The following is a 21,831-nucleotide window of genomic DNA, read 5'->3' on the forward strand; positions in this document are numbered from 1 at the left end:
TTTAATCTTTGAGGGGTCTACTAAAATTCCTTCAGGGTTTATTATAAAACCAAGATAACTAACTTCTGGTGTGGAAAACACACATTTACTCATCTTGGCATATAATTGATGTTGGCGTAGAAGATGGAGTACTTTACGTACATGGTCTTCATGCTCTTTTTCATCCTTAGAATATACCAAGATATCATCGAAAAACACCAACACAAAATCATCCAGATATTCTCTGAATATATCCAGCATGAGACGGTTAAAAGTGGCTGGAGCATTCGTAAGACCAAAGGGCATCACTATGAATTCATAATGCCCATACCGGGTGTTGAAAGCAGTTTTGTAAATATCTGCCTCCTTAATCCGGATTTGGTGGTAACGTGATCTGAGATCAATTTTTGTGAATACCTTGGCTCCATGTAACCTATCAAGCAATTCATCGATGCGAGGAATGGGTTACTTATTTTTTACTGATACCTGGTTAAGCCCCCTATAATCAATGCAGAGACGTAAGGATCCGTCCTTCTTCTTTTGGAATAGAACAGGTGCTCCCCAAGGTGAATGCTTGGTCTTATGAATCCCTACTCAATAAGCTGACGAAGCTGTTCTTTTAATTCAATAGCTTCAAGGAGGGACATTTTGTAGGGTCTTTTTGAAATTGGTTCACTACCTGGAAAGGTTTCAATTTTGTGGTCTATATCTCTGGGAGGAGGTAAATTCGAAAGATATTCCAGAATTATATCCAAAAATTCTTTAAGCCATTCTGGAGTTGGGTTGTCCCTTGAATCATCTGCCTTATTAAGTTTTACTACAAAGATCTGTTGCCCTTTACGTAACCCCTTCAGAAGTCGACTAGCCTTGACTAAATGAACCTTAGGTTTCCCATTTAATCCTTGTACTAATGTTTCTTCACCTAAGTGATTTTTGAAGGTTAAGTTCCCTTGAGCACAGTGAATTTGGACTTGATTTTTAATTAGCCAATCCATTCCTAGGATACCATCATAGATTCCTACTAGAAGAGTTCGAAAGTAGAATGAAGTCAGGGTTCCCCCTAGTTCAAACTCAACTTTCCCAGCTGTAAATTGAGATAGAACCTCTTTCCCATTTGCTAGTTCTACTACTAATTTCTTGGTAGGATATTGGTTCAATTTAAGTTTCCTTAAACATTTAGCAGAGAGAAAAGAGTGTGCGCTGCCACAATCTATAAGTAGTTCAAATTTTTCACCTTCTCTATTTGCAGTGGTTTGGATGACAGCATACTGTTGCCGAGCTCCAGGGTTATCAATGGCGGCAAAAAGAGTAGCTCTTTCATCTTCCTCATCCTGCAAGGTAGGCTCTCCTAATGCAGCATAAGCTCTGGCTCCTCTACCTCTTCCTCTGCCTCGTCCTCTATTGCCTCTACCTCTTTGATTATTTCCTTGTCCTGTCTGAGAAGGGGTTCCGTTAGCAATTTGAGGATTTTGCCCCTCATGACATTGACTCCTGTAGTGTCCCATTCTATTGCATCCATAGCATCTGATGTTCGGGAAAGTCTGCTCTATAGTGGCTGCAGCTGACACTGCCCTCCGTTGACCTCCTTGATTATAATTCCCCCTTGCTCTTCCTCTAAAGTTATTGTAGTTGTAATAGTTCCTGGCAGGAGGGTTTCCTTCAGCTACAAGTGGTTTAGCTCTTAGACGAGCATCTTGAATAGAGGTGGGTCTCATAGCTTCTAGCCGGTTACTCAAGGGTTTGTTTAAACCCTGACAAAAATGAGCAATATGTTGTTCCATAGTCATTGGTGGTGCGTAACGTCGTAAAGACACATATTTGGTGTAATACTCTTCCAAAGTAAGCCCTAATTGTTTGAGGGCAAAGAACTCATTCATCTTGATAGCTTGGTGAGCTGGAGGAAGATATCTTTCTTTCACTGTCTGCTTCATTCTTTCCCAAGAGGGACTAATGAAAGGATTATCTCTACAGTATTGTTTTCACCAGAGTTTGGCATCTCCGGTGAGTCGGAACATTCCTAACATTGCTTGATTCTCTGAAGCAGTTCCTGCTGCCAAGAAATAATCATCCATGGCGTGGATCCATGCTTCAACATCACGTTCTAAATTGGTTCCTTCTCCCTTGAAAGTTGGGAGTTGAACTTGTTTTAATAGTAGTTTCTTTTCCTGGGTGGGAGTATAGAGACTTTTGGCAATTCCCTGAGTTTGTAATTAATAAAAATGCTTTAGTGATTACACTACTTTTGTTTTGTCATGTAGTTCTCTAGTTTATATACTTTTTTAAAACACTAAAAACAGAAATCTGACAATCATCATCACCATTTCAATTTAACTACACAAGCATGTCATAAAACCATGGTATATACAAAGGTTGATACAACACTGACTCATACTATGTACAAGATGGGCTCATACTATACAAGATGGACTCATGCTATATACAATGTGTGATTCCCTAAATCAACATCCTCTTTACCACTAGTGGGTGTGACAGGGGATCAAAAAACATGACGTCTTTTGGTCCCCTAAACCTTGGGCCTACCCTCATGGGCCGGATCCTACCTGGGTATATTACTGTGGCTACCTGATCATAGACCCATTGATTCTGTAACAGTTCTACTCCATCTACAACAATGGTCTGATCTGGATCTTCAGTCCCACTGAAGAAGAAAACTTCGATGGTCCGAAGTGTTTCTGCCCAATTGAGTCTTTTTAGATTGAGTGTCAACCCTTCTAACTGACCCACATCAATCAGGAAAATTCTGCCAAACTGTGTGACCAGCCGATTCCCCATGTAGGAGGAGGGGAAAACATTAAATCTAACAATTGCATGATGCTCTTGCGAAGTACAAAGTTGTTGGAGCTACAAGCAGCCTCGAACATCATGATGTTGAAAATCACAAACTTTTGGTAAGCTTGGCAGATATTTTTCTGTATTGATAGGGAAATTCTCATTTCACAATATACCATAATTAAAAATGCAATACAACTTGTGCCTATTTCCCAACTTTTACCCTCCTAAGGTCAGGACCTTATTAAACCATGCTCTAATACCACTTGTAAGGTCTCCAAACCCGCCGACACCAAAAGCGGGATGGTACCATTGACAGGTCTCTAGGCCTACTAAAGTCAAAGTCTTTAAACAAGAAAAATTCCAGGGAATTCATCCTTACCATTGGCAATGGTTTAGGTTTATAGCCCTAGAAGGGACCCAGTTCTGTCTCGCATTGGAAACGGGACCCTATAAAAAAAAATTCTGGCCCTATATCTTCATCCTTTAGGTTAAGGTTTCCTTAGCCAACGCTTTTTTCCCTCTAGCATATGTGAGGGCACAGCCGCTGGTGGATTCCTCGTCCAAGTGAAGAAGTTTCTAAATGTTTTAGTGTGCGGGAATGGATAGTTACCTGACTAATTAGGTCCACCCGTCCATGATTGACAACCTTAGTCAATCCCCACTTACCACCCCGCACTCACACATGATTCTATTGTTATTTAATTACTACCACATTCTTTCCACAATTAGAACAATGATTCCTTTTTAACTTTTCAAACTGCATTTCCTTAAGACAACTTTTGAAAACAGTATTGAAGACATTCTTTCAGAAAACAGACATCTTTAAACTTAAGACAAGGTACTGTCATTTTAAAGTATCACTGACCAGTACTAACTTGTCTCAAGACCACCTATACAAGGGTGAAAAACGGCACCCATTCCTTATTTATATAACCGGGGTGGAAAAAGTCTTCACCCAAAGTCCGGGCGCCCATACGCCAAAACCAGTTGCCCATACAACCGGGCGGTTCCTCTAGGATAAACTTAAAAATACTGTCCATAAACATAAACAAGCACGGGGTAAAGACTCCACACGTGCCGAGGTAACCGACTCCTCCATGATGGTATCTCCATCATTACTCATTACCTAGAGTAAAATATTTCCAAGGAATCAGAGGTGTCTTGAGACAAGTTGTCTTAAGGATGGTCAAACATTTCTTTCCTAGATCAATCAGTCATAACCCAATCATTCCTTTCCTAGTTACAATCATTGCTCGTGGGTTTCGTGGAAGTTACCTTCCATTTACAACCAGTTTTTTCCTTCCTAACCTTACGTATGCAATGCTTAACTTAAAATGAACTCTAAAAGCTATTAATGACATAATAGAAATCCACCTGGGACTGCTCGTCCATGTGCTGTGGGGCAGGTGTCCATAGACTCTCCTCTGTTGGCCTATGGCTAGGCCCTGCTTGATGGTCATTAGTTGCTTTGTTGTGCTTGTTACTAACATCCTCTTCTTCAGTCAAAGGATTCCCCCTGGTTCTCTTGGGAGCCATTTCGGCAGCCTTATAAAAAAGACTTAATCCATTAGAAGATTAATTGACTAACCTTTATTTTCCTTGTTTACCCAAAAATAAGGATTTTTGGAATAGATAGGGATCTTTAATAGTCGATTTGATAGGTTACTCATCCCATAACTTAATTATGCTATAAGTAACTTTTTTCCCACCCTTCAATAAGCATTTTGGACCTCAGTTAATTATTTGGCAATTAGATAAATTTATTTCCTAATTTTTCTTATCCATTATATACAAAAATCGGTTACTTTTGACCAAAATACGTACCTCAACTATTTATCTAAGATTAGGATAATTATCATAGATTCATCAAGGTATATTCCTTCTCTGGTATTGATATCAAAGGTTTTCGGTTTACTTTACAATATTTTCCTTATTATTTTTCCCAAAAACTAGAGTAATTTTACTGGGATATATAGTTAAACTAATTTTCAAATGGTAGCATAATTACCACAGGTTTCCTGAGGTCTGATAAATATCTCAATTCAATTTAAATCTATTTGTTAATTTCCCCTATTTAATTTGTCTAAAAATAGAGTTTTTCTAATAAAATAATTAGCTAGATTAATTATCTGAGCTTCCCCTAATTATCAGAGGTTTCTTAGTACCTAATTAACCCTTGATAAATCTATCACAGCATTTAAATTCAATTTACTAAATTCCCCTATTTAAATTACTCAAAAAACAGAGTAATTCTGCTTAAGTGATTAGCTAGATTTATTATTTGAGCTTCTCCTAATTATCACAGGTTCCTTCATGCCTAATTAACTCCTAATAAATATATCATAGCATTTGAAATCCATTTAGTAATTTCCACTATTTAAATTACTCAAAAAACATAGTATTTCTGCTAAAGTAATTAGTTAGACTAATTATCTGAGCTTTTTCTAATTATCACCGGTTTTTAAAAACTTAATTAACCACTGATAAATATATCACACCATTTGAAATCCATTTACTAATTTCTCCTATTTAAATTGCTCAAAAAACAGAGTATTTCTGCTAAAGTAATTAGATAGATTTATTTTCTGAGCTTCTCCTAATTATCATGGGTTTTTAAACACCTAATTAAACAGTGATAAATATATCACAGTATTTGAAATCCATTTATTAATTTCTCCTATTTAAATTTCTCAAAAAACAGGGTATTTCTTCTAAAGTAATTAGCTAGATTAATTTTTTGAGCTTCTCCTAATTATCACGAGTTTTTAAACACCTAATTAACCATAGAAAAAATATTTCACAGCATTTAAAATCCATTTACTAACTTTCCCTATTTAAATTGCTCAAAAAATAGAGTATTTCTCCTAAAGTAATTAGCTAGATTACTTTTCTGAGCTTATCCTAATTATCATGAGTTCTTAACCACCTAAATAAACATTGTTAAATATATCACAACATTTGAAATCTATTTACTAATTTCCCCGATTTAAATTGCTCAAAAAATAGAGTAATTATACCTAATTAATTAGGAAAACTACTCTAAAAATTATAGGATAATTTTCCTAGATTAATAACTGTCTAATGCATCTCTGATAATTACTTCAACTTAATCTAATCTTAATTAATATACTTACCATTAATTCATGGTTAATTTGGCTAATTTCAGTCCTAATATGATATGATAATTAATTAGCTTAGTATTACTAAGCTTAATTATAATAATCAGCAGAGATTAGTTGATTAAGAGAGGTTTTATGAGTATACATAGGCCTAATCTTTGATTTATTAACAAATATCTTAATATAACCTTGCTGATTAAGAAAGATTAGGCTAATTACCGTTAGGGTTAATCAATTAGAGATTAAAATCTAATGATTTCTACGTAGTGTTCTCCCTATATGAGAGAGAAAGTATCAAGGCTCCAAGTCTCAGAAATTATGAAGAGAAGGGGTCCTTTTATGGCTTTTTCTGGGCACCTGGCAGTTTTCCCACATTCCAAGCAGCCCCCCAGCTTGCATTTTGCGCCATTTTCAGCTATCATTGTCCTTGGCAAGTTTCCCCAGCTTCCGCACTCTCCCCCATACCTTCCAGAATTTACTTGGTTGATTTTTGCAGATCCTTAATGATGAAAATTGGAATTTTCTAGCTAATTCTAGAACCTTAGTGTAAAGAGTCTTTGCTAATGATTAATACTAGAACCATCCAATTTTTGTTACTAATTGAATTTCTATTGTAATTTTCTAGGATCCGTAACTGTTCCAGTTTTTATCAGATTCAGATTCTGAAAATTTCTAAACATAGTAAAGCTCTGCTTATGATTCCAAAGATACCAAAATTAATAGTGTTTGGAATCCTTCAATAGTGTTTTTTATTAAGTTTTGCAAGCTTTGTACAATTTTTAAGGTTTCGGAAACTGGAAACCTTATAGTCGTGGGCGGTGCCCTCTAGCCCTTGGCCTGACATACACTACAAAGTGTATAGGTTGCTTGTTTCTTCCTTGAATCTATAATAATTCAGTGCATTTCAACTCCTTCTTGCCATTATAATCATTCCTTCTTTTCCAAGCACCCATAAATAACCATGTCAGCAATCTTTCTAGATCGTAGAGCGTCACTAGTCATCAACAAGACATCAAGGTCCCTTATCCACTTCCAAGTTTCCATGTGTATGCATTTGCTTGGACTACACACTAGACCGGGGTTGTTCCTTTTAATTCTTAGAGAGACATAGTGCCCACTCTTCACTATACTTTTGAGAAAGTTCTGCCATTCTTCTATTATAGTGTTTGTGGTGCCTATGTACTTTTGTACATTCCTTTGACACATGATGAAGTACACTATGATTATATCGTTCATTGCCTTTTGTTGCTCGGACTGTCTATGTGAGTAGCAAAATTGTCTCTTGTTATTTAGCTCTGCACATGAAGAAGGAGGGTAGTACATGTGAGAATGCAAAAGTCATGTATGTTGTAATGTTGATATAATAGAGAAATGCAAGAATGATGGAAGTCACTCTTACCTATTTGTCGGGGTTGACTATTGATGTAGGCGTATGGATCAACATGTTTGAAGCATTGCTAATAGAATCTCTATCATGGTGCCATGTGATCTATTTTTCTTTGAATTCTATTTTGAAGTTGGCTAGGATTTTGAACGCGTCATTTTTTGTCGAGTTTGTTTGCCCCTTGAGGTCAAAATAGTATGCATAGTGAAGTATTTCAATATTTCTAGAGTTCAATGCCTAACTTTGTTTGCACTAGTTAATTTCCATCATTTGTAGTCCAACGATCTTTGGGTCTATTTCCAGCTTGTTTGGTGATCTCTTTTATATGATCTATAGTAGATGAATGTGTCACTGATTCATTTTCCATGCATAAATGAGCAAGGTGACATTGGATTAATATTACTACATTGTTGGATGTTTGAAGCTTACTCGGTCGTTTGTTTGCAAGGTGGTGAACTACACGATTAAGCATGATCATCGGCTCAAAGACGGGGAAGATTGTTGGCTTTGGTTTTGGTTGTTTTCTTTGAAAAGTTTGAATATTCTCTAGGAAGTTAGCTTATGTTCATTAGTATGTACAATGTCATGCATGAAAGGTAGCTTAGCTAGTTTGTAGCGTATACTAATATACCTTATTTTGTCCACTTTATGTGGCCCTATAAAGATGAAAAGATTAGATGGTTTTGAAATTAATATTAAAAGCAAGCAGGCAGGAATTGGGAACAACATCAGCAAATTGAAAGCTGTATTACAAGAAGATGGCATAAAAGAAACTAAAAAGGCTCAAAATAACATTTTTTTAAGTTCAATAACAATTGTCTATCTATGTTGCACAAGTTTCTCCAAGTTTTCATTACTCCATGGCAATGGAATTGGTTAGAATGTATCTGGGGTTGGCGTGCTTAGAATTCTTAAATTTCACTAATCTGTGATTTTGACAGCATCATGTAGGTGAGGCCATGTGCAAAGGTGTCTCTAAAGACTAGGAAAACTTGGATGGAGATTGTTGCACCTTGTGCCTTGTATCTTGTTATGGAATATGCTAACATGGAGTTATGGTGCCATTTTCTATTGATTGAAGTTTATTTGTATTTGGTTCATATAAGTCTAAGCCTTTTACCTATAAACTAAATGAAAACATTTATATAATTGATTTGTCCTTTTGTTGTCTTCATTAACTTGTCAATGCTACATGCATCACCATTTGTTGTACCAATTCTGAGGCCAATGTTTTAAATGATCATGCAATAGGCACCAATTGCAATAGAATCAAGCTCATGGAACTTTGGATGTTGGAGCACATTAATGTTGCCCATGTTTGGCTTTGCATCCACTTGCGTAATTTCATCTCCACTTTGCAACTTGTGTAGGGCAAGGAGGCCCTATTGTTGTACGATTTCTCCATGAGTAAATATTGCTATTATAAATCTAATATTAGAGTGGCATGGTTCCACTTGATCTACAATGCATGCTTCGTCATGGAGCGAGTTTGTGGCCAGTTATTCTTTTTATGATTATGAATACTTTTTATGAGAATTATGTTTAGAACTTACTTTAGAAGTTATTTTTCACGTAAAAGCAAGATGCCCCTTTTCTCATACTTTAAAAGTCCTTTTTTTCATAAAAGCAAAAAGTGCTTTTAAAAAAGAAAGTGTGCTTTTTGATGTTTTTTTTTAAAGGACTATTTCAAAATCAAGAACCTATCTTCGGATGTGAAATTTGTGAAGCTTAAGTGCTCACTTTCTAAAATTAAATACTACGCATGTTTTTCTAGGCCAATAATAGAATGTAGTCTAAGTTTGGTTGAAAAAAATGGAGAAGATGATGAAGAGTTATGTGCCATCATGCGTGAATCATGCATGGACCTCTATAAATAAAACTCTTCTAAATAGAAGAGTTAGGATATGGAGCGAGCTTTTTTTGGGGGAGGGGAGGGCCACCACTGCACCACCATTGCCACCCTCATTGGGCTCCAAAGCCACCAACTCTTCTCCTCCACCACTATTGTTGCCCTCCTTGGCTACCAAAGCCACCTACTTTTCTCCTCCATCCTCTCCTCCTCCACCACCTCCACCTATCTCCTCTCATCCTCGCTATCCTCTATTCTCCACTCTCCTACTCTCTGTCTCCTTGCCTCTACACCTCTTTCTCACTAACTTCTTCCTCACCCCCCCCCCCCCCCTCTCTCTCTCTCTCTCTCTCTCTCTCTCTCTCTCTCTCTCTCTCTCTCTCTCTCATCATTCCCAGCCTTGATTTCACTCACTCCCTTAATCTCACTACCATGTCCTCTATCCATAAGTTTGCTACTCTCTCCCTCCCTTGGCCTCCACGTGTCATTCTAACCTAATTCTTTCCTCTGTCTCACCCATTCCCTCTCTCCTTCTCTTGGCCTTGATATGTCATTTTAACCTACTCCTTTCCTCTCTCACCCATTCACTCTCTTCTTCCCTCCCCTCCCTCCCTTACATAACCCTCTCCCTCCCCCCTCCTCTCTCTCTCTCTCCCTCTCAATTTTCTCTCTCTTTCCCTTTGTTTCTATACCTCACCCACACCCTAAACATGTCCTCTCTCTCTCTCTCTCTCTCTCTCTCTCTCTCTCTCTCTCTCTCTCTCTCTCTCTCTCTCTCTCTCTCTCTCTCTCTCCATACTGCCATCACCATGCTTAACTGCAACCCTCTCCTACACCCCTCCTCATTGTTTCTCCCTCCATCTCTTTTTTGGAAAGATCCCACTCCCATGATGTCTCCCTCCCTCCTGCCCTTTCCTCCTCTCTATGTCTCTCCAGCCACGAATATAGATAGAGGGAGGGAGGGAGGAGAGAGAAAATATAGTAGAGGTGATCTATATGTGTGTGTGTGTGTGTAGTTGTTAAATCTTAGATAATAAAACATAATTGAGTTTTTACATTCAAAAGACAACTAGCAATGGAACAAGGAATAGATATGTACAAAAACAACTCAGTATTAGAATCATTTAAGTACCATGTTTGTAGGAAAGAGATCCCCTTTCAGTGTGCAAAAAGTAAAAGAACTTCCCAAGTCATCAGTGAGTGTTCCATCCAGAGTAGGGTAGCTTGCCAAAGTTAAAAAAACTTCCAAGATAAGATAGAGTCCTTACCTGCATCCATCAAAACAAGACAACAATTCAGTTAGCCTTGGATGTGTTTTACAGGTATCAATGGACCATACCAGTTGTTATCCATGTCCATCTTACAAAACTTTTTTACCTTTAACAACCTACGTCCATAGTAAAACCTTTTTGTTTATAAGTTTAATTATCACTTCTAATCTAACTGACAGATTTCCCCTTCTAATCCGAGTGGTATATTCCCCTAAGATACAAACTTCATGAGTTATTTATCTGTCATATTAGTGAGGTTCTATCAGTAAACAAGCATAGATATTTTCTTCTAAGGATAGAACTGATGGTGTTTTTATGTTACAAATGGAGTTTAATGCAATCTATCCTTATACAAACTTATAGCTAGCCAAGTAGCAGAGGCCTAGCCCGTCCAAAAAACAAGGACAAACTGTGAGTGCAAATGCTGTAAAGCATTGTCGCAAACAATCCATATCATAACAATCAGGTCCTTCATAGAATATAATGGATCATATTCCTTCCCATAAAAGCAACATAAACTAGTACATGGGTACGAAAACTGTGGTACAACAGTTTACCACTCCCTTCATACAGAAGGTTTTACCAAGTCACAAAAGCTGTAGACAACATGCAATCCATCAATACCAACGACAGAATCAGTAGTAGGAATCCATCCTTATCCGAGGTACAAACCTTTCAAAGCTCTTGCTCTGTTTCTTTCCATTCAAATGTTAAGCCAAAACTGCCATATACCTACCTTCCAAATGAGTGAACAAAGAACCATTAGCAAACCCAAATCAGTGGGCTATACCCAACTTTACTTCCAAGTATAAAAGATGATCCTTTACTCAAAATTTGAGTACGCACAGTATTACAAAGTACCCAACGCCTTAGATGCTACAAAGGCCAAGAATAACCCCAATTTTTTGAAAAAAAACCAGTTATGTCGAGACTAGGTAATGTCTGCAGACGGTAATACCCTGCAACGGCTTTGAAAATCCCAAGTTATATGATCATATAGCAGTTTATAGCCATGCTGCGCACAGTTTCTTTTCAAAAAAACAGTAGGAAAAAACCCTTTTTATACCTCAAATGAAATCAAGCAGTAGATGCCAACCATTTTTAGCAACATATTCATGCTGAGTACAATAATAACTTATTGTTCATGAGTAATACATACACGCACAGTGTAAAAGAACCACAGTCATCGACAGTTGTAAAAACCAATCACAACCGCAAGCAGCAAAACAACCACCGCAATGCTATTGAAAAGCATTTTTTCCTACTGTGTTAACAAATAGCCGAATAATGCCTAATGTAAATAATTCCAACATAACCAGCAGTGAGGCAAAGGTTGGGTAGAAAAAAACCTGAGACACTTGAGTGGTGAGCTCCATAGCTCTATTTGTGAAGCAGGCAGTAAATCCTCTCAGAAAAAACACAACAGAACAATCACTGGCTAAGTGAGAGGCAGAGGTGCACCCTCACCTGTTTAAATAGAGGGTGGACTGCCAGTCCTCTGAGCGGGAGTAGTGAGTGAGCCGAGCCACCCTCCTTTGTGAGTGTGGTAGCATCAAATGGCACACAAATACCCATAGAAAGGGAGATCCATAGCCAGGGAGAAGAGGCCGCCTTCTCGGTGTAATGAGGACAGAGACTTTAATCACGCCCGATACGCCAGGGGAAACATATTTATTTATTTTAGCTTTATTACTCAAGGGTCGGGTCCCATGGTCTTTATAAGGTAATGGCATATTTTGAGCAGTATCACTAAAGTGTCCCAGCAATTTCCGAGCTAGATCAAAGTGGGGGGCAGGGGGAGTGTTGTAGAAGGGGGGTTTTGTGGAGATGGTTTGTATTTGATTATAACGAGAATACCTATAGTAACATTGTTTGTGTGTGTGTGTGTGTGTGTGTGTGTGTGTGTGTGTGTGTGTGTGTGTGTGTGTGTGTGTGTGTGTGTGTGTGTGTGTGTGTGTGTGTGTGTGTGTGTGTGTGTGTGTGTGTGTGTGTGTGTGTGTGTGTACCCGCCCTATCCTAGGCGCCATACACAATGGGTCGGTAGTAGGCCCATTGTGTATGGGCCTACTACCTAATAAGAGAAATTAGATTCTCTTGTTTAAAGTGTAACCCAGGCCAGTTATGTTGGGTGAGAGCTTGTATGATAGTGTTACAGATCACAGATCTGATTTCTATTAAACCCGTTAAGGCAATACTTTTTAATTAGCAAAAAGACCTCCTCCCAGGCAAGAGAAGGGTTAGAGGAAGAATAGCAAATTAAGTGAAGCAAGCAGATACAAGAGCTAATAGCATCCTTGTAAGGCCTATTGCTATTCTTTTTTTATGAATTCTATAAGTGGAAGTTTCAGGAGATCCCTTTTCCACACAAACCTTAGATCATACCCACCAACAGATGGGGTATGAACGAAAATTGAGAGGTTAAGAAATTGGACATATGTGCAGAAAGCCCCATTGGGTGTGACGGTCTCATGGAGAGAGGTGGGTTCAATTTTTAGGTAGTGAGGGTAAATCAGACAAATTCCCTTGGGGAAGTTTCTATTGTTGACACTAAGTAGGTCATCCATGTATCTATAAGTATGTTTCAAATGTGGAAGCTTATTCTTGTAAGATTCCATGGTCTTGAGACAGCACTTGTATTCAAAGAAAGCAAGGCAAATATTACACATAAGTGGAGAGCATGAAAATCCCATGGGGATGCCTAGGCATTGGTTAAAGCAAAGACCTCCTGAAACTATAGTGCAGTTATTCAGCAGCCAGGAGATAGGAGCAAAGCTTAGCTTCATTAAAGTGTAGGGAGTGTACGAAGTGAGATAAGTGAATCCACCTAGGTCTTTCGGAAAGAGAGATGTAGAAAAGCTTCTTCTTTCTAGCATTGGAGAAAGCCAATTTAATCACCTTGGCAAGAACAGCCTTAAGGCCAAGATCCCCATTAAGGGGAATATTTTTGTAACATTGTGTGATGTCAACACTAAAGATATGGAAGATCTGCTGAGGAAGGTTAAGCGAGACCTCCGTAGAGTTTTTTGTGAGCCAGAAGGGATTATACTAAACATGTAAGAAGTCTTGGTAGATTTTCTGTTTAGTGGCAAAAATAAGCTCAAATTCAGATAGAATAAGCTCAAGGCAAAAAGTAATATCCTTGGTGATATCAATAAAAATACAATTGGAGGCATCATATATCCACCTGAATTTATGCTTATGAATTTTATAAGTGGGAAAAAGCACTAGTAGCTTAGTGTTCAGCACAGAGTAGCCTAGAAGCCCTAAGTGTTTAGCAATTTTATTGGAAATAGTTTGAGGTGTAGCATTAATATGACAGAATTACTTACCAGATACTCAATTACAAATGGCCTTCCAAGCCAGGTATTTGCAAACGATAGTGGGATTAGAGCTTTTGTGAAGCCCGACAACAAACCATTTATCAGAGATCTTTTGAAAATCAAGAGTTAGCTGAGAAGTAAGCCAAGAATCATCAGATGATAACCATTTACTAGGAAATTGTGAAATTTTATGAAGGAAGCATTCCTTCACAACTTCCCTTAAGTCCGGTAGGACTGTCATCTCCAATCGGAGAGCACTGACAAAGTCAGTGAGACAACTTAGTATAGCTGATAAGGCAAGGTTTGGGTTTCTGGGAAAGTTAGGTATATGATTGAGCCTTTTGGCCATAATTCTACGTATTTTAGTATTTTTAATAATGCTAAGATTACAAGTGCAAACATAGTTACCAAAGGCCTCAAAATTTTTGCAAAAAGTGGTAAACTGAAAACATGTACAATGAGGGACAGAATCCTGCCGAAGAAAGTCATTATTTTAGATCAACCTTTTAACGGGATGATGATATTTCCATCCTATGAGTATATTGTCAAGCAATTTGTGATTACCAAAAAATAGATCAAAGCACTCACAAAAAAGATTTTTTGGTTGAATCCAATCAAGGAGTACATTGTGAAAGAGAATGTGTATGTAGATGAAACCATCATCCGGATCCACTTTGTTGAGAGTTCTTCCTCCACAAGGGCTTGTGGCAACCTGCAATATAACCAAGGTTTAAAATTCAGGGAAGTTCTTGATGGGGGGAGACCTGCCTCTTCCTCTTGTAAAGCTACAAACTCTTCCTCGGTTAGAGGATGAACTAGGTGTTATGAAGGAAGTGAAGGAGTTGGGGGTGATCAAAGAGTTAGCCCTTTTGAGAGTAGGGGAGTCATCCTCATCAATACAAGGTTTTAAGAAGACTAGTGATGAGCTTAACACCTTTAAAGTTAGCATAGGTAGTTAAGTAAATGCCAGGTTCATCAGCTTTTAACTCCTTCAAGATATCAAGCATAAGTCCACAAAAGATGTTGAAGGCAATCTGTGCAATTACAATCTGCTTAGCTTGGCAACCTAACCGAGAGAAAATGAGGGAGAGATGAAAATCCACAGGTTTCTCCGGTAAAAGTAAGTCCAAATGGTTGAGAATAAACCAGATGTTATGATCAAACCACATGATGCTGGATTGACAAGAGGCTTTAGGGTCAAGAAATCAGCAGGCACATTTCACATAAGGACGAAAGACATTCCAGATGGACTCGACGTAAAAATAAGGGTTACTCTTTCCATGTTTCCTTTGGTACGAATGTACAGGCCTGTATTTGAGGGGCACTTGGAGTGGTCGATGAGATTGAGATTGAAGGGTGCTTTGATGAGCTCACCTTTGTAAAAGGATTGCCCTCCTTTAAGAATCTTGAGTGTGCAATCTTCCACACTAGAGGCAGGGAGGTTGGCAGGGTAAACCCAGGTCTCACTCAAAAAAAGAGCTAAGAAAGCTTTGTTGGGCAAGACCCAAAGCTGATGGTCAACCCCGAGGGATTCAATTTCAATTTGTCTCACAGGCAAGACATGAAAATCTTTAGAGATTTTAGGCACCATCTCTGGGAGGTTTGAGTCATTGAGGGAGCAAAGATTACTCTGAAATTACTTAACTGCTTCAAGGGCTGCACTATCCCGACAGAAGATTCCACCAGTTTGTGGAATAGAAGGAGTGGCCGCGGTGCACAGACAAAAGAGGGATTAAACCCACATAACTTCCTAAGAAAGTTAGACATATCCGCACCAGAGGAGGAGAACAGAGCAAGCTCTTGCTGATATTGTGAGGATAATAGAGGAAGCTGGGCAATGTATTGGGAAATTAAATTTACTCCTTCCATGGAGTCTTTATCCAAAGTTGCTAAAATCTTGACCCAATCATTAAAAGATAGCATATGTAAGACATATAATTTTTTATCAAAGGAAAGAGCCAAATCATAAATTAGTTGTGAAGCATCCAAGCTGCTAATACATCTAAGAACAAGAGAAGTGGCCACTGAGAGGGGCTCCGAGGTCAATTCCAATCCTTGTGAGAGAGCAAAAGTCTGCAAAAACAGTGAGGTGAGGTTCACTTATACTTGCCATAGTAGGTAATACAATCTTTGGACTTCCTAGAGAGGAACGGTCTAGTTCTAACTGCCAAGGCATTTTTTGGTTTACGGTCCTTAAGGTAAAGCTGAATTTGTTCGAGAATCTTTGCATGATTCTCATGGTTGTGATTAGTGCTCATGCGAGCTGTCTTTCTATAAGGGAGATAGTCCTGAAAAGGGAACAGTGTAAACATAAATAGAGTTAGAAACAGTAATTGTGATATTTTCGGGCCTACAAACCTTCAACCGGCAAAGTCAAAGACTATAGTAGCCGTGAGCAGGGAACCAAAAAAAGAGTATAAAAGAACCACCTAACACCAGTCAACCGGTCAAGGGATTACAGACTATGGGTCCAACTTAGAACTCAATTTCGAAGAGAATTTCCAAAGCCAGCATTCCGATTTCTCTTGGAAAGAAAAACCTTATGTATAGGATGTGTGTGTAGCTGTTAAATCTTAGATAATAAGACATAATTGAATTTTTACATTCAAAAGACAGATGGCAATGGAACAAAGAATAGATATGTACAAAAACAACTCAGTATTAGAATCATTTAAGTACAATGTTTGTAGGAAAGAGATCCCCTTTCAGTATGCAGAAATTAAAAGAACTTCCCAAGTCATCAGTGAGTGTTCCATTCAGAGTAGGGTAGCTTGCCAAAGTAAAAAAAACTTCCAAGACAAGATAGAGTCCTTACCTGCATCTATCCAAACAAGACAACAATTCAGTTAGCCTTGGATGTGTTTTACAAGTATCAATGGACCATACCAGTTGTTATCCATGCCCATCTTACAAAACTTTTTTACCTTTTACAAGTTGGGCCCACAGTGACACCTTTTTGTTTATAAGTTTAATTATCATTTCTAATCTAAGTGACAGATTATCCCTTCTAATCCAAGTGGTATATTCCCCTAAGAAACAAACTTCATGAGTTATTCATATGTCATATTAGTGAGGTTCTATCAATAAACAAGCATAGATATTTTCTTCTGAGTATAGAACTGATGTTGTTTTTATGTTACAAATGGAGTTTAATGCAATCTATTCTTATAAGTTATAAACTTATAGCTAGCCAAGTGGTAGAGGCCTAGTCCCCCGTCCAAAAAGCAAGGACAAACTGTGAGTGAAAATGCTGTAAAGCATTGTCGCAAACAATCCAAATCATAACGATCAGGTCCTTCATAGAATGTAATGGATCATATTCCTTCCCGTAAAAGAAACATAAACTAGTACATGGGTATGAAAAATGTGGTACAACAGTTTACCACTCCCTTCATACGGAAGGTTTTACCAAGTCACAAAAGCGATAAACAACATGCCATCCATTAATACCAGTACAGAATTACTAGTAGGAATCCATCCTTATCCGAAGTACAAACCTTTCAAATCTCTTGCTCTGTTACTTTCCATTCAAATATTAAGCCAAAACTACCATATACTTACCTTCCAAATAAGTGAATAGAGAACCATTTCATAAACCATTAGCAAACCCAAATTGGTGGGTTATACCCAGCTTTACTGACAAGTATAAAAGATGATCCTTTACTCAAAATTTGAGTACGCACAGTATTACAAAGTACCCAGTGCCTCAGATGCTACAAAGGCCAAGAATAACCCCATTTTTTTGAAAAAAAACTAGTTATGCCAAGACTAAGTAGCAGACGGTAATACCCTGCAGTGGCTTTGAAAATCCCAAGTTATATGATCATATAGTAGTTTATAGCCATGCTACGCACATTATTTTCAAAAAAACAGTAGGAAAAAACTCTTTTTATACCTCAAATTAAATCCTTTCATCAGCTTTAAGTTCTTTCAGAATATCATGCATCAATCCTCGGAAGATGTTAAAGGCAATTTGAGCAATCACAATCTACTTGGCATGTCCACCTAGCCATGAGCAGATGAGGGATAGATGAAAGTCTACTGGTTTCTCTGGGAACAATAGATCCAAATGGTTGAGGATATACCATATTGCATGGTCAAACCACATGATGCTTAATTCACAGGTAGCTTTGGTCAATAAATCTGCAGGCACATTTTACATAGGGGCGGAAGATATTCCAGATAGACTCTGTGTAGAAATCTGGGTTACTTTTCACAAATTCCATGCTACCCTTAGTACGTATGCACAATCCAGCATTAGAGGGGCATTTGGAGTGGTCGATAAGATGAAGGTTAAAGGGGGCTTTAATCAATTCTCCCTTGTCCAAGAATTGCCCACCTTTAAGAATTTTAAGTTTACAGTCTTCCACTGTTGAGGCGGGGAGGCTGGCCAAGTATACCCAGGTTTCACTAAGAATAGGTGCTAGGAAGGCTTTGTTTGGTAGAGCCCACACTTGATTGTCAACTCCAAGAGATTCAATTTCTATTTGTCTTATTGGTAAGATAGGAAAGACTTTTGAGATTTTAGGTACCATCTCAAGGAGATTAACATCATTGAGAGCAAAGATTATTTTGAAACTCTTTTACTACTTCTAGAGCTGCACTATCTCGACAGAAGAGGCCACCAGTTGGAGGGATGGAGGGGGTATTTGGGGTGCAGACAAACGAGGGGTTAAGTCCACAGAGTTTTCTAACGAAATTTGACAGCTCAGCTCCAGATGAGGAGAACAGGGCAAGCTCTTGCTGATATTGTGAAGCAAGGACAGGAGGTTGGGCAATGTATTGGGAAAGCAGATTAACACCTTCTAGGGGGTCTTTGTCCAATGACGCCATAATTTTTACCCAGTCATTAAATGATAACATATGCAAGACAGAAAGTTTTTTGTCCGAAACAAGAGCTGAATCATAAATAAGTTGTGAAGCATCCAAACTGCTAATACATCTGAGGACCAAAGAGGAGGCCATAGAGAGTGGCTCCGCGGTAAGTTCCAATCCTTGAGATAAAGCACAAGTCTGCAAAAACAGTGAGGTCAGGTTTATTTTTTCTTGCCAAAGTATGTGATACATAATTTGGCTTTCCTAGCAAGGAAAGGTCTAGTTCTAGCAGCTAGGGCATCCTTTGGTGTATGGTCTTTAAGGTAGAGCTTAATCTAATCAAGAATCTTTGCATGATTCTCAGGGTTGTGATTAATCCTCATGCGAGCTGTCATTCTATAACGTGAGCAATCCTGAAATAGAGGTGACATAAAAATTAGCAAAAGTGTCTAAAAAGTAAAGTCTTTTTGGTCTTGCAACCTTTCAACCGGCAAAGTCTGAGACTATGGTAGCCGTGAGCAGGAAACCAGAAGAGAGTCCAAAAGGGGCCACCTAACACCAGCCTACCAATGAAGGATTCAACGACTGTGGGTCCAATTTAGAGCTCTATTTCTATGATAATTTCCTAGGCCAGCATCCCGGTTTCCCCGAAGAGGAGAGACCTTATGTATAGGATGTGTGTGTAGCTGTTTAAATCTTAACTAATAAGACATAATTGAATTTTTACATTCAAAAGACAGCTGGCCAAGGAACAATGAGCTGATATGTACAAAAATAACTCAGTATCAAAATTATTTAGGTACAATGATTGTAAGAAAGAGGTCCTCTTTCAGTAGGGTTGGTAGTAAAAAAACTTCCCCATTCCTCAGTGGGTATTTCATCACAGTAATGTTGCTTGCCAAGGAAAATAAAGCCTTCCAAGATAAGATAGAGTCCTTACCTGCATCCATCCAAACAAGACAACAATTATGTTAGCCTTGGATGTGTTTTACAGGTATCAATGGACTATATCAGTTGTTATCCATGTCCATCTTATAGGTTTTAATTACTTTAGACAAGCAAGTTTATTCATTAGATTTGGTATGTTTAGCAGTCTTTCATATCACTTTATAATGTATGGTGAAGTCCATCAGAAGTAAAACTACGAGCCATAGCTTAGTAGCTATGTATAAAAGCAACCATATACTTACCTTCAAGATCAGTAGAACCCATGTTACAAAAAGGTATTTCTTTAGACAAGGGGATGTGAAATTCGACTTCTTTTTGTCAACCAAATGTCACAGATGAGGGTAGTGACAACCTTTATGTTAAAAACCAATAAGACAACCATGTAACTGGTCAAGAGAGTAGTAAGACCCCCTCTTTTTTGAGACCTCTTTTTTGGCAAAATCTTGGGAGCTATACCCAAGCCAAAATGAACCCGGCCATATACTTACCTTTATTTTCATCAGTCATTAGCATTTTTCAAGAACACTAATGTCCGGCCGGCCCTACCAACCATAGCTTTTTTCCAAAGCCAAAATTTTTTTTGAGCTGCTGTATACTTACCTTCACAAAATGCCAGGCTATCACGGACTGTTAGTGTCCGGCCTGATATGAGCTCCCACTTGTGACAAGCCTCAGCGATAACCAGTTAATCATAGAAAAAACCAACCATTTTTTGAAAGCTGCCAGCCAATTAGATGCTTCTATCACCTTAGAGAGAGAGAGAGAGAGAGAGAGAGAGAAATACTAGTTATAACAGCGCAAAAAAACCAGTCATAAAGCAGTTTATTTTTGCCAGAGTCTGAGCCAAGTGGCCCATTAGTCATAACCCCTATGTTTCCACTGTTTATACAGTCGGTACACAGTTTCAGTCCCCATCTTTGTATCCATATCCAACTGTAGCATGTGTTAGGAACGGCCATCAAGCCAGCCATGATGTTCACAACCATATACATATATACACACATACTGCCATATATGCACAAGAAGCTTTGTGCAGAGATGAAGCTCTTTATACCTTCCTGAGGCTACCCTTATTGCAAAACAACGACCGACCAACGTTTTCTATGCACAAAAGACCCAAGGCTAGCCATGATGTCAAGGCTTTAGCAAAATAACCAGTCAAGCTCATGATCCTACAACAATTTACAAGAATCGACATGTCCTTCAGTATACTACAGAGGCAACCTATTCATTCCGAGGTAAGGAGACGCTTTTATACAAGGCGGGGGTGTTTACCATATCAAGCTTTTGATAAGAAAATCAACAGAAAATAACATTTGTACACGGTCTGCAAAAAAACCCATGCTTTGTATGCACAAGCAATCCCAAGGCTCAAAAAATCCTCACAGTACAGTAGCCAACTTTATGCAGCGTCTACTTTCTGAACCGATTATATGCACAAAAAAGGATCCATTTATTTTGCTCAAGTGCTTTAGGCAAAGCAAGAAGTACACAGTGTAAAGCTCAAACGACTTCATTCCTTTCTTACTATGCAAGGTATTGCACCATTACTTGAACAAAATCCTAAGCTTAGTAAGGTACCTGTGTCACTTGAGCTGCGAGCCCCATGTTGGCAAGATCAGACAGTAGCGAAAAAAACACCGAAAGAAATACCTACTCCATAGCTAAGTGAGGGGCAAGGTACGCCCTCACCTTATTTATAGAGGTTGAGCGTCCTTTGATGAGCGTGATCGGTGAGAGAGGCAAGCCCTTCTGTTAAGCGTCTTCAAGTGATGCATAGAAACTTTGCAAGGGGAGATCTCAACCCAGGATGCGTAGGCCGCCTCATGAGAGCTCTCAATGTGTTTAATTTTTAGGAGAGTTTTTTTAAGCAAGGACCTAGTCCCACCGGCCATGAGTAGCAAGTTATGAGCTAGTGTCCCATGAGTGCTTCAGAGGGAGGGGGGGGGGGGGGATATATAGAAGGAGGGTAAAAAATAAAGCATTTAGTAATACCACAATGTGTGTGTGTGTGTGTGTGTGTGTGTGTGTGTGTGTGTGTGTGTGTGTGTGTGTGTGTGTGTGTGTGTGTGTGTGTGTGTGTGTGTGTGTGTGTGTGTGAGAGAGAGAGAGAGAGAGAGAAAGAATTAATTGACTGTGTGAATCCATACTTTACAAAAGAAAATCTTGATTGAAGAAAATAGAGGAACGTTTAAAACTCTCAGGAATTTGTCACTCGTGGTGATTACACTAAAACCTGTAAAATTTTATTGGTTTTTACAAGGCTGCTCGGAATATATTAAAGATTTTGTAATTGTATCTGATTAAGAATACATCAAACCTTGTTTTTTTACAAACACTATGTTGGTGTGTG

The sequence above is a fragment of the Adiantum capillus-veneris genome, chromosome 3, assembly GCF_014529385.1.
Source record: "Adiantum capillus-veneris isolate H3 chromosome 3, ASM1452938v2, whole genome shotgun sequence".
Lineage (NCBI taxonomy): Eukaryota > Viridiplantae > Streptophyta > Polypodiopsida > Polypodiales > Pteridaceae > Adiantum > Adiantum capillus-veneris.